Source organism: Carettochelys insculpta, chromosome 13 (assembly GCF_033958435.1).
Source record: "Carettochelys insculpta isolate YL-2023 chromosome 13, ASM3395843v1, whole genome shotgun sequence".
Classification (NCBI taxonomy): Eukaryota; Metazoa; Chordata; order Testudines; family Carettochelyidae; genus Carettochelys; species Carettochelys insculpta.
The window spans coordinates 29,598,353-29,614,143 of NC_134149.1; positions in this window are offsets into that span (position 1 = coordinate 29,598,353).

A 15,791-nucleotide genomic window follows, 5' to 3' on the forward strand; every position below is an offset into this window, starting at 1 on the left:
AGTGGGCTCTGCTTATTGAGGCTATCCGTGCTTTACGTATGTTGCATTATGTGTGTTACTCAACCTGTTAGAGAATTACATTGACTAATAATAGCATCCTCAGGCAGATAGTCAAAGAAATGAACGATTAGCCTATGAAAAGTATAGCTCCTGATGAATCTGTCACTGTAATTAACAACACACAAAAGAGAAGATTAGAGAAGGTAATGGGGGAAGACAACCTCAGTTTAACATATGGGGATATTTTTTTCCCCAAATTGCTGAAGGCCTAAGACATTCTCGTTAGAAACATAAGATAATGCTGGCTTCCTACTGCATAGTACGGAGGAGAGAGTGGAATATGCTGCTGTTATATAACAATTTTTAAATTAAAATCTTCAGGTCTACAAACAGGATTATCAATACAACAAACACCGCAGACAGAGCCTTGTTGACATGCTTTACATCTGACTTGGGATGACCATCTCTATAAGCCAGAGGTTAGGTCAGCCTCCATGCCCATTCAGCAGCCAACCAGTGCTAGCATTAGCCCATAGGTGACTCATGGTACACTCAGGAGGTGCACTGCCCTCCATGCCCCCAGTAAAATTTTAATTGCTAAATGGTGTGCCCCCACATGTCCCTCCTTATTCCCCTGGATGGGTCACTTGGAACCCCTACACTTTTACACGCCAATCACACTCTGCATTAGCCTCGCCCTCCATAGGCTAAATTCAGATTTGGACCTGGAGAAGAGCTCTGTGGAGCCTTCAAGCTTGTGACGTTCACCACTAGAAGTTCATCTGATGAAAGCTATTACCTCATCCATCTTGTCTCCTTGACATCCTGGGACAAACATGGCTACACCAGCACTGCAAACAATAAAAAAGGGTAATGGTGACTAGATAGTTAACATACTATTAGAAAGAAAACAGCAGGGCAGTGGTGGGGTGGGGAAGAGGGTGCGGACAATGCAAGACTAAATAAGGAAAACAGATTAAAGAATATTTAAGAGGTATGTTTGGTGTATGCAAGTAAACTGGAACTGATGAAATTCATCCTAGCTTCCTTAAGGTATTCTGGAACTGCAATTATCTTTGAGATGCATGCACAACTGTTGAAAGTAAGTATTTAGCAAGTAATTATCAGTGGCTTATTGTCAGCCGAGGAGGACATGTCTCATTGGATTCCACAGCACTCAATCCTGGGTCTAGTACTATTCATGCTTTTCATTATTGACTGGGAAAATGGAACAGAGAATATGTGTACAAAATCTGTAGATGAGACAAAGCTGGGAGGGATTGCAAGCACTTTGGAGGAAGGATGAGAACTCAAAATGATTTTGACAAATTATAGAATTGGGTTGAAATCAAGAAGATGAAATTCAATAATGATAAGTGCACAAAACGTCACTTAGGAAGGAAAAATGCACAACTACAGAACGCATATTGATCATGATACTGCTGAGGATCTGGAGATTATATTGATCAGAAAATGAATATTAGTCTGTGTGAAGCAGTTGTGAAGAATCTTAATAATTCCTACTGTCCTCAAACTCTGTGAATCATTTGGGACTGTATGAACAGCAGTGTCATACATAAGACATGAAAGGTAATTGTCCTGCTCTACTTAGCACTGGGGAGGTCTCTGCTGGAGTACTGGGTGCCATACTTCAAAAATGATGTAGACAAATTGGAGAGAGTCCAGAGGAGAGCAACAAAAGTGATGAATAGTTTAGAAAACCTGGCCTATGAGGAAAGGTTAAAAATGCTGGTATGTGGAGTCCTAGAAAAGAAGGCTGGAGGGTTATCTGTCAATGATCTTCAAATGTGTGAAAAGGCTGTTACAAAGAGGACAGTGATCAATGGGCTTAATCTACAGCAATGGAGGTTTGGCTTAGCTATTAGGAAAAAAAGTCCTACGTGTAAGGGTGGTTAAATTCTGGTGTAGACTTCCAAAAGAGGCTGTAGGGTCTCCAACATTTGAGGTTTTTAAGAACAGGTTGGACAAAACACCTGCGATGCAGTGCTCCCTCTCATTTTTTTTCCATCTATGTGCAGAATAAATTTTGTTATGTGCACCAAGGCATGGACAGTTGTGCACTACAACTAGAAACACCAGCAGTGGGTGCTTTGTCCACTCTGCTGATCAGCTGGGTGGCATTTGAATCTCTCTTGGGTGGCCGCCCAAGCACTCAGCTTACAAGGAACATTGCTGCCATGGATGGTGTAGGTTTACTTGGCCCTGCCACAGCACAGGAGGTGGGACTTGATGACATTTCAAGTCCCTTCCAGCCCTACATTTCTATGATTATGGGTTTATTATATGGTTAATGAGGTTGGTACAAGTTTCAAAACATTATGTCTTGCATGCAGTGATTTTTGAATGCCATGTTTTTGGCTACTTATACAGTATCAAAGAAATAATTGATGGCAGATTTTAAATTAATCCTTGGGCTACATTTAATTTGTTTTTTCTTCAAGTACTATTTTTTTCATGTTACAGGATTCATTTTTATCCCTTGAGACTTTCATCAAATGTGTTCTGTACAAGCAATTTCTTTTAAATTCATCAGTTCCTGAAAACGGTTGATATCTGAGAAAAGGCAGTTAGTCAGTTATCAAAACTTGCACCGAGGAAATGGCTTTCATTTAGTGTGAATGGTATCAGGCCCAGGTTAAAAATAAAATCTCCTCACCAATAAACATTTTGAGGTGGCAACGTAAGAAAATTAATGGCAAACAGAGAAGCACACATACTTTTAGGGAGAATATGTAAAAGGTATTCTGTGATGAGGAGGAGGTGAAGGTAGAGGAGATATGAAGACTTATTTATTCTCCCAGATGAGACTGTTGTGGTATCTAAGCTTCAATTCTCCTATTGCTTATCATTTTATGTTGGTGCCACGCTTTATTTACACTGGAGTAAACATGATCAAAATTGGAGTCTTAGAGTTAACAATTAAATTAAATTAAAGATTTGGAGTCTTGGAGTTAACAATACTTCACAAGTCTCTGCTACCGTTAATAACTAAATCAATTGATAATCAAATTGCTAATGCCTAGATTCTTTTCATGGGGAGACCAAATGACCCAAAAAAGAAATCTGGGGCCAAAGACTTGCACAACACCCCCATGGAAAAGAGTGGAGTTGTGCCCACATATGCCAGAGTTGAATGGGATCTATCGTACAAAATGGAGGTTGTGTTTATACTATTCCATGAACATTAAGATACATCATCATCTTCCCTCTGCCTAATATTTAGAGATTTACAGCTGGCGCTGCAATGCTTATTTCTTCCCCTTGCTATGCAAGGTGACTATGCATATGCTTTCATGCAATGCAAACAAGGTCTGGTTCCTCTGAATACACCAAATGTTACATTTGCTCTTTACTTATTAATAGAATCCACCCAGAATACAGTAAAGTTAACATGAATTAGACTATTGTAATCTAACTTTCTACTCCATCTTGGATACTTGAGAAAGTCTAATGTTTTGCTTGAGAAAGTCTTTTCTCCATTCAGAGAAGTCTTGAAATGTGCCTATCATCTTTCAGTCTCTGACGTTTACTGAGTGTGAATACATCGAATTTGGACAAGTCTAACTCACTGCCAGAGTTTCACATCTGGCAATGTTCCTTTCTAAAAGATGTGGAGTAAACTTAAGAAAAAAATTCTGAAGCAAAAATATAACACTTCCTTGAAACAAAAAAGCCTATATGTATTTTTAACCTATTGTACTCTACCAATTCAATTACAGTCAGTTACTATAGTTAACACAAAACTGCATTTGTTTTAAGGAAGATGTTAAATAGACATGTACAGAAAAAAGCAGCATAGACAAGAAGATCCTTTAAACAATACATTACAAAGAAGAGTAAATCAGAAAAAATGTGTCTTAAATAGGTTTCCAGTTTGTGCTGCTTTCCATCCTCGGGAATTTTTTACTAAACTGGAAGACCTGACTGAGAATATGGAAAGGGACATTCTGCAGGACCAAGGATTCCTTATCCAAAAACAACACTGTAACAGCTTGAGGAATAAGTAGAAGAAAGCAAGAACAAATGTTGCTGGGATACATTGACATAATATGACTGCCTGAAGGTGCTGAGCTGCCTCCATCTGCGTCATTATTTGAGTCCTAGGTTCTAATTTTTTGGAGATGCCAACAAACCCAGGAAGCTGAAAAATGAAAGCGCACATGCTATGTGCATCCCTAAACCTGCAGTCAACACCAGCCCATGACCTGTGTTGCTCTGCTTCCACAGCTAGAAAGACAGCTGAGGGGTTCTAGCTGCTTCTGTTAAAGGAGGATCAGTAGCAATGACAAGAACAGTGTTTTTCAAAGATTTCCCTGTTGCACTGCAGGGAGCACATTGCTTTAACTACAGTGTGGGTGCTTTTCCAGCAACACTTACTGTACCATCAAATGCAGCCACTGCAAAAACCCCATCACCAGGAAAGAAAATAGAACTTCAAAACAACCTTCAAAAGATCTGTGCAGCACACTGAAAAGCTGCACACACCAACAGCAGTGAGATAAGCTCTTCACAGTATAGGCCATAATTCAACAAAGAACTTCTGCACATCTTTAACGTAGGCATGAGTGGTCCCATTGATTTATTGCCACATATTGTGAGGTTATTTCTGTGCTCTTCTCTTGCTGAAGCTGACAAGCATACTAATGATAGGACCCTGCATCAAACTGGCTTCAATAGCTCCTGATTGCCAACACTCTAGAACTAAATACGTTAGCTGTGTGCACAGACCATACACAAAACTAGTCATTTAAGGCTACATCTACCCAGCAGTGTTATTCCGAAATAAGCCCTTCTGGAATACCTATTCCAAAACAGTTTATTTCAAAATAACACAGCCTATGCACAGGAAGGCGTTTTGAAATAGCACCCAGCTATTTTCAAATAGCACATCCGGACACAGTGCCTATTTCAAAATAGTACCATTGGACATCATTATGTCTTATTTCAAAATAGTGCTACTCCACGCCTTAACAGTGCCTATTTCAAAACAGCTACCTTGAAACAGGCATTATTCCTCTTGCAATGAGGTTAATGAGATTCAAAATAAGGTGCCTGCACTGTTGGAATTTATTTTGAAATAGCATATGCATACTGTAGATGCTTGCAAAGTTATTTCAGAATAATGACTGTTATCTTGAAATAACTTGGCTGCATGGCCGTAACCTAACAGCACAAGATGACAAGATGCTTGGAGTTAGCAGAACTTCTGTAATATTTGTTCCAGGAAATGAGGAAGCCATCAGAGTATAAGAAGCCTTTTTTTTTTCTTTAGATATGTCCACACATCAAAGTCAATGGGAAGAAAGCAGATATCTATGAGGGCAGAATTTGGCATAATCCCAGTGCCTGAACTAAGAGCACTGATATGAGCTTTGAATTTGTGTCTATTAATGCCACTGACAAGATGTTAATTTCCTCTAATTAAAGCTGCTCATTATATTTCTTCATGTATGTAATTTTTAGGAGCTGCTATCATCACCTACACAGCACTGATCACCCGAACTAGCCCATTCACAGTCACTTTATGATTGTTAACAGCTTCTCTGAATGGAGAGCACTGGACAACTCTACCAGGGCAGCAGCTACGTGTCTGACTTTAATCTTTGTCTTATGTAGCTTCCATATTTGGCAAGCAACCAGGCATAACATGAGCCAAAAGGAATCTGCTGATGAGACAAAAAGCAGAAGAGATTTATAACAAAGGTGAAATATTGTCCCTCGAATACAGGGGAACTAGCACTGATGTCAAATGACAAAAAGCTGAATGGAATTTCTAAGGCAAAGTCTGCACTGGCAAGTTACAGTGCAGTAAATCAGCTCCCAGTGCAGTATCCCGTCAGCAAGGCACTTACTGCGCATGACCGCCACAGTTCCTGCACTCTAAATAAACCTCCTTGATGAGAGGCCTAAAGCTTTCTGGCAGTGGCTGCAGCACTGAGGTGCTAGTGTGCACACTTCAGGTGTTCGCTGTGCTGTGCCAGGCCTCCCGTACCCATCCCACAATGTCTTTTCTTGTGTCTGTGGTCTCTGTGGTTTGAACTCTACTGCCCTACTCTCAGGCAGTCAACCCTGAGACCTGCCCTTTACATTCCTTTGGAATTTTGAAAGTCCTCTTCCTGTTTGCATGGTGTGCTCTCAGCCCATGTTTCCAGGTGACCATGCCTGCTTCGCACACCAGGCCAGCTCCTGCATGGAGCCATGCTGGACCTCATCGGTGTTGTGGTGAGGAGCATGTCCAGTCACAGCAGTGCTCCAGCTGTAGGAATGATGATACCTATGAGCAGATATTGATGCATGACCAAAAGCAGCCATGACTGGGACACACTGCAGTGCCGGGTCAAAGTGAAGGAACTTCCGAATGCCTACCACAAGGCACAGGAAGCAAATGGCTGCTACAGTGCTGTTCACATGACATGCTGGTTCTACAAGAGCTGGATACTTGGGGGTAACTCCATCTCCTCTGCAAAGACCTCTGTGGGTTCTTCAAGGCCTCAGGAGCCATCCCAAGCCAAGAGAAAATCATGCATGAGGGTGCTGAGGGGGAGGGGGGACTCAAACGATGACACAGCATCCATTGATGTGTGTAGTCAGGAGCACTTTTGTACCTCAGGAGGAGGAGGGACAGTTGCAGCAGTCAGAGGCTGGGGAAGCACAAACAGCAGATAGTGCTCCTGGTAAGTGGCACTGATTTCTGGAACTGCTGAAGCAAGTTGCTGGGCATGGGAAGGTTGCAGAAAGCAGGCCTAAGTCTGTAAAGAGCTGCTACCAATGCAGGGCCACTCAGATACAGAACAGGGTGTTGATGGAGTCTCTCACTTGATAGAACTCATTGAAAGCGTCCTGCGGCTGCTGGGCAATCCACCTTGGCAGCGCTGCTGCATTCACTGTCCCAGTCCGGGAAACTTTCCCTCACTCAAAGGCAATCCACACGTGAGCCCGAATGGAAACGACCACCATTTAAAAGACCCTCCCATACTTCCCTGCTTGCCTTAAGCAGCAGAAGATCTTCCAGACTGAACCCAGCCTGTGGAAAACGAATGGCCATTACTAATTATAGACCTTCCTTGCAGTGCTCTCAAGCTACGTGAGCCCAGAGCACAGAAAAGTGAATACCCCTGTCCTGGTGATTAACTCACCAATGAATTCCCCTGCCCACCTCTACCCCTCTCAGTGCACCAATGAATTCTCCTGTCCTGATGGGTAACTCCATTTGGGGGAATCTTGTGTCTTATGAGTGCTTGCCCTAGACAGCCAGTCAGTGAGAGGTGTGTGAACAGTACTAGTGTTTAAAATGGGTCATGGTAATGCTCTGTCTAGTACTAACAATAATCCCTCTGTAACATAGTGCAGTTTGCCTTCACATGATTGACTTGGGGAAGCTAGTCTGCCTTGCAGTCACCAGCTGAGAGGTTACACAGGGCAAGGAAGCAGCCTTGTAAAAGTTGAGATGACTTTTTGTGACCTCATTGTATGGAATGTGGAAGCAGGAATTTGAGGAATTCTTTAGAGATCACTTACATGGAAGGGGAAAAGCTTCAGGGTGTGTCTATGCAAATAAGTAGTTGTTTAAGCTTCTGGGTAGCACATGAAGCAGGATACTTCACCTATTGTAAACAACTTGGCTATGTCTACACTAGAATGCTACATCCAAGTAGCCTATTTCAAAGTAACAACATGGAAATAGGCTACTTCAATGCACATCATCCACACATCCTCCGGGGCTGGTGCTGTCGATGTTCAATGTCAAAGTAGTGATGAGGAATGTTGAAAGGGGCCGCCCTGACGGAAAATCAGAGCATTTACACACACAAGTGCCCTCTTTTGAAATAAGGGGCCAGAAAGCCTGCGGATGGGGTCACAGGGCAGACTAGCCCTTCTGGGGTAACAGCAAGCTGCTCCTTTAAAGGGTCCCTCCCAGACACACTCAGCCTGCACGGGACGAGGTCTGCAGAGCCCTAGCCGTGCTCTTCGCACTCTTGCAGTCCGAGTCCCATCAGCCATGGACCTCCAGTAGCAGCAGCAGCTGGAAGCCTTCCAGGCTGGCACCCAGGGAGCCAGCACCCTGGTAGGCACTGCACAGGAGGACACCCAGCAGATCCTGGCAGGGGAGCCCTCCCCAGAGGCAGATAGGGATGTCCCCCTCTGCTGGGTGCTCCACTGCCTCTGGATCTACACCACCAGCTCTGAGTGATAGGAGAACCTGGTAATGGGGGAGTGGGACAATGACATGTGGCTGTGGAACTTCTGCATGCGCCAGGAGACCTTCCTGGGGCTCTGCCAGTGGATCATGCCTGGTGAGACACCAGGACACCTGGATGCGGTGTGCCCTCCCCATGAAGAAGAGGGTCGCAATAGCTGTCTGGAAGCTGGCCACTCCAGACAGTTACCACACCATGGGCCACCAGTTTGGTGTGGGAAAGGCCACAGTCAGGGCCATTGTCATGGAGGTAAGGAGGCCTGGGGGGTGCTGGAGGTGGGGCTGGGGAAGGGGTCTGGGGGGGAGGGGACAGAGGGGGGCCCAGGTGTGGGGCCACGGTGGGTGGGATGGCGGGGGAGAGAAGGGCAGGGTTGGGACCTGGGGAGAGGGGCCTAGGAGGGGGATACCTGGGGGGGTTGGGGGCATCCTGCACACTTTCCTGGGTGCTCATATCCTCTCCCCACAGGTGGTCCATGTGCTCAATGCCCTGCTGCTCCAGAGGGTCAGCTGAGTCAGGGACTTGGACACAGCCATTGCTGGATTCACTGCCAGGGGATTCCCAAACTGCTTCAGGGCCCTGGATGGCACCCATATCCCTATCCTCGCCCCAGACCACAGCAGGGGATGACATGTAAACGGCAGGGGCTACTACTCCGTGATCCTGCAGGCCATGGTGGACAGCTGGGGCTGCTTCTAGGACTTCTGTGGGGGCTGGCCTGGCTGTACCCACAATACCTATTGTGCATTACCATGACCCATTTTAATACCAATAGCTGTACCCACAATACCTATTTGGATTGAGGTGGAGATGGACGTAGGAGATGGATGTGTTGAGAGTCTCTGGGTTAGACTAAGAGGGGTAAAAAACAAGGGTGATGTCCTGCTAGAAGTCTACTACAGGCCGCCTAGCCAGGTGGAAGAGGTGGATGAGACTTTTTTTAAACAACTAACAGGGCCCCGGATTTGGTGGTGATGGGGGACTTCAACTATCCAAATATATGTTGGGAAACTAATACAGCAGGGCACAGACTATCCAGTAAGTTCTTGGATTGTATTGGAGACTATTTTGTATTCCAAAAGGCTGAAAAAGCTACCGGGGGGAAGCTGTTTTAGATTTGATTTTAACAAATAAGGAGGAATTGGTAGAGAACTTGAAAGTGGAACGCAGCTTGTGTGAAAGTGATCATGAAATCATAGAGTTCACAATTCTAAGGAAGAGTAGAAGGGAAAATAGCAAAATAGAGATAATGGATTTCAGGAGGGCAGATTTTGGTAAACTCAGAGAGCTGGTAGGTAAGGTCCCATGAGAAGCAAAACAGGGGAAAAACAGCTGAGGAGAGGTGGCAGCTTTTCAAAGGGACATTATTAAGGGCCCAAAAGCAAGCTATCCCACTGCGTAGGAAAGATAGAAAATATTGTAAAAGACCACCTTGGCTTAACCAGGAGATCCTGCATGATCTCAAAATAAAAAAGGAATCGTATAATAAATGGAAAAAAGGACAAATTACAAAGGATGAATTTCGGCAAATAACACAAGAATGCAGCAGCAAGATTAGAAAGGCTAAGGCTAAGGCACAAAATGAGCTCAAACTAGCTACAGGCATAAAGGAAAACAAGAAGGCTTTTTATAAATATATTAGAAACAAGAGGAAGACCAGGGACAGGGTAGGGCCATTGCTCAGTGAGGAGGGAGAAACAGTAAAGGGAAACTTGGAAATGGCAGGGATGCTTAATGACTTCTTTGTTTCGGTATTCACTGAGAAGTCTGATGAAGGAATGCCCAACATAGTGAATGCTAGTGGGAAAGGGGTAGGGTTAGAAGTTGAAATAAAAAAAGAACAAGTTAAAAATCACTTAGGAAAATTAGATGTCTGCAAGTCACCAGGGCCTGATGAAATGCATCCTAGAATACTCAAGGAGCTGATAGAGGAGGTATCTGAGCCTTTATCTATCATCTTTGGAAAATCATGGGAGACAGGAGAGATTCCAGAAGACTGGAAAAGGGCAAATATAGTGCCCGTCTATAAAAAGGGGAATAAGAATAACCCAGGAAACTACAGGTCAATTAGCTTAACTTCAGTGGCAGGAAAGATAATGGAGCAGGTAATAAAAGAAATCATCTGCAAGCACTTGGAAGGTGGTAAGGTGATAGGGAACAGCCAGCATGGATTTGTAAAGAACAAATCATGTCAAACTAATCTGATAGCTTTCTTTGATAGGATAACGAGCCTTGTGGATAGGGCAGAAGTGGTAGATGTGGTATACCTAGACTTTAGTAAAGCATTTGATACGGTCTCGCATGATATTCTTATAAAAAAACTAGGCAAATGCAATTTAGATGAGGCTACTATAAGGTGGGTGCATAACTGGCTGGATAACCGTACCCAGAGAGTAGTTATTAATGGTTCTCAATCCTGCTGGAAAAGTATAACAAGTGGGGTTCTGCAGGGGTCAGTGTTAGGACCGGTTCTGTTCAATATCTTCATCAATGATTTAGATATTGGCATAGAAAGTATGCTTATTAAGTTTGCAGATGATACCAAGCTAGGAGGGGTTGCAACTGCTTTGGAGGATAGGGTCATAATTCAAAATGATCTGGATCAATTGGAGAAATGGTCTGAGGTAAACATAATGAAGTTTAAGAAGGACAAATGCACAGCATTCCACTTGGGAAGGAACAATCAGTTTCACACATACAGAATGGGGAGAGACTGTCTAGGAATGACTACAGAGAAAGGGATCTTGGGGTTATAGTGGACCACAAGCTAAATATGAGTCAACAGTGTGATGCTGTTGCAGAAAAAGCAAACATGATTCTGGGATGCATTAACAGGTGTGTTTTGAACAAGACACGAGAAGTCATTCTTCTACTCTACTCTGCACTGATTAGGCCTCAGCTGGAGTATTGTGTCCAGTTCTGGGCACCGCAGTTCAAGAAAGATGTCGAGAAATTAGAGAGGGTCCAGAAAGGAGCGACAAGAATGATTAAAGGTCTAGAGAATGTGCCCTATGAAGAAAGGCTGAAAGAAATGGGCTTGTTTAGTTTGGAAAAGAGAAGATTGAGGGGAGACACGATAGCGGTTTTCAGGCATCTAAAAGGGTGTCATAAGGAGGAGGGAGAAAACTTGTTCTTCTTGGCTTCTGGGGACAGAACAAGAGGCAATGGACTTAAACTGCAGCAAGGGGCGTTTACGTTAGACATTAGGAAAAAGTTCCTAACTATCAGTTTGGTCAACCACTGGAATAAATTGCCAAGGGAGGTTGTGGAAACTCCATCGCTAGAGATATTTAAGAACAGGTTAGATAGATGTCTATCAGGGATGGTTTAGACAGTACTTGGTCCTGCCATTGGGGCAGGGGGCTGGACTCGATTGCCTCTCGAGGTCCCTTCCAGTCCTAGTGTTCTATGATTCTATGAATACCCATGTGTTTCAGAACATGGGCCTGGGCTGCTGGCTGGAGGCATGGACCTACATCCCCCAGAGGAAGATCCCTCTGGGGGACACCATCATGCCACTCTGCCTTGTGGCAGATGTGGCCGACCCCCACCAGCCCTGGCTCATGCACCTGTAAACTGACCACCTCAATGCCAGCCACGAGTGGTTCAACGGCCACCTGAATCATGCCTGCCAGGTGGTGGAGAGGGCCTTCAGCCACTTGAAGAGCCAGTGGTGGTGCCTCCTCATCCACCTGGATGTCGGCCTGCAGAACATCCCCCAGGTTGTGGGCGCATGTTGCACCCTCCACAACATTGTCGAGAGCAAGGGAGAGGCCTTTGTCCAGGGGTGGGCAGTCAACTCTGGCTCAGGCTACTCCAAGCCGGCTGCTGCACCAAATCACCAGGCCCACCGGGAGGAGGTATGGGTCAGAGGCCCTGCTGCAGGCCCATTTTGATCAGGGGGCCCACTGAACACCTCCCTGACCATCCCAGGTGGTGGGCCTTCCACACCCCACCCCCCCACCACCCACCTACCGTCCTGCCAACAAGCACACGTCTCACAGGGTTGTTTGAAAACTAAAACTGTGGATTATTGATTAACTGCTAAAACTGCCTTGTACGGTATGTGCACAACAAATTGTAACTATATACACGGGGGGATAACTATATACATGGGGGGCCAGTGGATAGGTCAGCCATCGGCCCATCATTCCAAGCCAGGGGTGGATGGGCGCAACCCCCAGTGGGTTTGGGTTGCAGGCCTCCCCCATCCATGATCCCCAGCATGGCAGGCTGGGAGTCAGGAGGACTGGCAGGTAGGGCCAGGCTGCCTCACCCGGCTAGTCTTCAGCCCCTGCAGGCTCCAGTTCTGGGGGGCTGGCAGACAGAGCAGCAGGCAGGGCAGTGGGGAGGGCAGCTGGGGGGAAGCAGGGGATGGAAGCTGGGCCACAGCCTCCCAGAATGACCTGGTGATGTCCTGGAACATCCCCATAAATTCCTGCCATGCTGCCCGGTGCCAGGTATTCTCCTCTTGGTCATACTTGGGCCTCTCCTCAGGCACCTTCACCTGCCACCAGAGAGTCACCTGGAGGTGGGGATCCATGGGGACTGTCCCCTAGGTCCGGCAGGGCCATGCCCATCTCGGTGCTGGCGGTCTCTGGACTCCAGCCGGCTCTCTAGGATGACAGAAGGTGCCTGGCTGTCTGGGGCCTTGGATGGTGTGGCTGCGGAAATGGGGAGGGAAGGAGAGGAAGGCTTTTAGTACTGTGCCCTGGCCTGTAGCCCATGCCTCCCATCCCCTCATGGATGCTGGGTCCCCATCCCTTGTCTCCTGTCCGTGATCGTGGTGTCCCTGTGGGTGGCCCCATTGCATGGTCAGCTCCTCTTCCCCCCCTGGGGTTAGGGCACGGCCCTGTATGTGGGAGTCGGTGCTTATGGGCACTGACGGCTGTGCTGCTGTCCCAGGGCCATGCTGTGGCTGGGCCGTGGTGGGCCAGGGTCTTCTGGGAGTGTGGGGTGCCCTTGGTCATGTCTGATGCCCCTGCCCCATGGGTATGTGCCTTGTGGGGTATGTACCTGACTGTCCACTGCCATGGTCTGGGGATACCTGTCAGCTGGATGCCCAGCTGGAACTCTGGGATGGGACATCGATGAGGAGCTCCCCATCCTCCCTGGACAACCCCTCCTCAGCAGTCTCGAGGGCTGGCTCCTCCAGTGGCCCCTGGGGTGCAGGGCTGGCCTCCGGGCCAGACTCTGGCTCTGAGGCCTGCTGGGGCTCCTCAGCCATGGTGTCAAGGATGGCCAGGGTGGACATGGTGTCCGGGGGGCCCAGGATTGCCCTGAGCTCCCTGAAATAGGGGAAAGTGGCGGAGGCAGCCCCAGACCAGCTGGCCGAGTAATGGGCCAGGGCATAACCCTGCCATAACTCCTTCACCTTGTTCCAGACGTGATCCAGAGTGCAGCAGGTTGACCCTGGGTGGCCAGACCCTGAGCCAGCTCGGCAAACATTTCTGCGTTCCGCCGGTTGCTCCCCATTCCTTGGAGCACCTCCTCCTCACCCCAGAGCCCCAGCAGGTCTGCGCTTGGCATCCATCCAGGAGGGACCCTGCCACTTCTTACCCCTCCCCCACCCGTCTGGCTGCCTGGGTGTCCTGGGGGCACTCTTGGGGCTGGCTGGCTGCCATGGATAGTGGGATGGGTGGCTAGGGGCCTCTCGAGGGCGTGCAGGGCTGGCACATGTCTGCGCTGCTGGCTGTACGCTCTCAGCTTCCTGCAACAGGACCCCCAGGTCTGTGGTTCTTTAAGGCTGCTGCACATGGTGATCATAGAGCCCTGCAGGGGCTGGACAGCACATAAGAACATAAGAACATAGCACGTCTCTACCTCTCAGCTGACTGCCACCATGAAGGACTCCGCTATTTTGAAGTAGTGGGATGCGGATCGTCTACACATGCCCAACTTCAATGTTTAACTTTGAAGTAGGGCGCTATTCCCATCTTCCGATAGGAACAGCAATTTCATCGCCTCACCGCCTAACACCGATTTCAGCGTTGAAGTAGCGCGCAGCGTGTGTGGATGCAACACGCGCTACTTCGAAGTTGCGCTGGCTACTTTGGAGTAGCCGGCTAGTGTAGATGCGGCCCTGGTGCCATGAAGTCACAACTTACGTGGCCACCCAGTGGAAGAACTGTGGACTATCACCAATCCTTGAAATTATTGTGGGGCTACAGGGCAGTCATCATTGCTGCGTAAGATGTGGATCACGAAGGGCTCCCCTCAGCAGACCATTGTGGAGCAGGAGTGTGAGTGGACACTGGTTGAACCAGCTGGGAGCCTGTTACCTCTACAGCCATAAATCTGGTTCGAGTTGTCCTCCCCTCCCACCACTGCTCAACAACAGAACTAAAGCACAGACAATTCTGGGGTTTACGGTTATTTTGTGAGAATCCACCTTGGCGGATACTAAGATTTTTGTGGCTGGGCCCAGAGCTGAAGCCATGGAGAGCTGAAATCACAGGGTTTTGCCTCGAGCCAAACCCGCAAAGCAGCAGACAAACGGACAGCCAGGGGCGGCCCGTGGAGCACAGCAAGCAAGCAGCCAGCAAGGGGCAGCTGGTGGAGCACAGAGGGGAAGCAGCCGGTAAATGATCCTGCCGTAGTGTGGCAAGAGTCTCCATACTGATGTTCCTGTGAACTCTGGGTTGGTGCAGACCAGACTGCCCTGTGAGTGGAGAGCAGAGGCAGAAGTACACTCTGTGGTGTGTGTGTGTGTACAGAGAGTTCTAAGCAAGGGACTTGGCTCAACAGGCTCTGAGGACAGAGCTTTGCTTAACAGGGTTTTCCTTTCCTTTGTTTAGGAATACTGCATGTGTGGCTGTGTAAACGTATGGTAGGCTACTGTTATTAAACAAGCTGTTTCTATCTCAGACTCAGTGCTTGTGAGAGGGGAAGAACTGCCTTTACAGACACCCATCAGGTAGAGGGAGATTGTCCCAGGTTACTGGGTGGGGGCTCGAGACGGTTTGGTTGCAGTATTGACAGAATCCCCTAGGAACTGAACCTGGCCCTTCTGGCGGTCCCCTGCCAGCAATAGAAGAGTTACATCATGATTCTGGCTGCTGCTGAAAAGAAAGAACTGAGGGAGTGGCAGGGCAGTGAGAGGAAAGAATGGAAGAATGCAGAACAACTTGTAAACCTGCAGGTGCTGCTAGCACTGCAGATGGAACAGCTATACGAACTGCCCCACCCGCCATGCAGCCAATGTCTGACAACAGTTTCCATGCCTCCCCTGTCACAACAAACACAATCTGGCCACCACCTTGTCCCTAGCTGGCACTCAGCCCACCCCACCCCTGCCCCCCACCGTCCATCCCTGCAGACTCCTTCAGGCACCCAATGTACTCACCTCCCATCCCTGCAGCCCAAGCAGGCAGACCGCACAGCACGGAGGGAGGCACAGGGGCACTGGGATGTGAAATGATGCACCACGGGGCATAGGGGCAGGATTCAGGATGCCCTGTGACCCTCCCCCTGCCCTGGCCGTTCCACAAATCTCAGCAGCAGAATAGGACGAGGTGCTCCAGGGGATAGCTGCCCAGAGCGCACTGCTCTAATGCTTCTGTAAGTGCTGCAAGT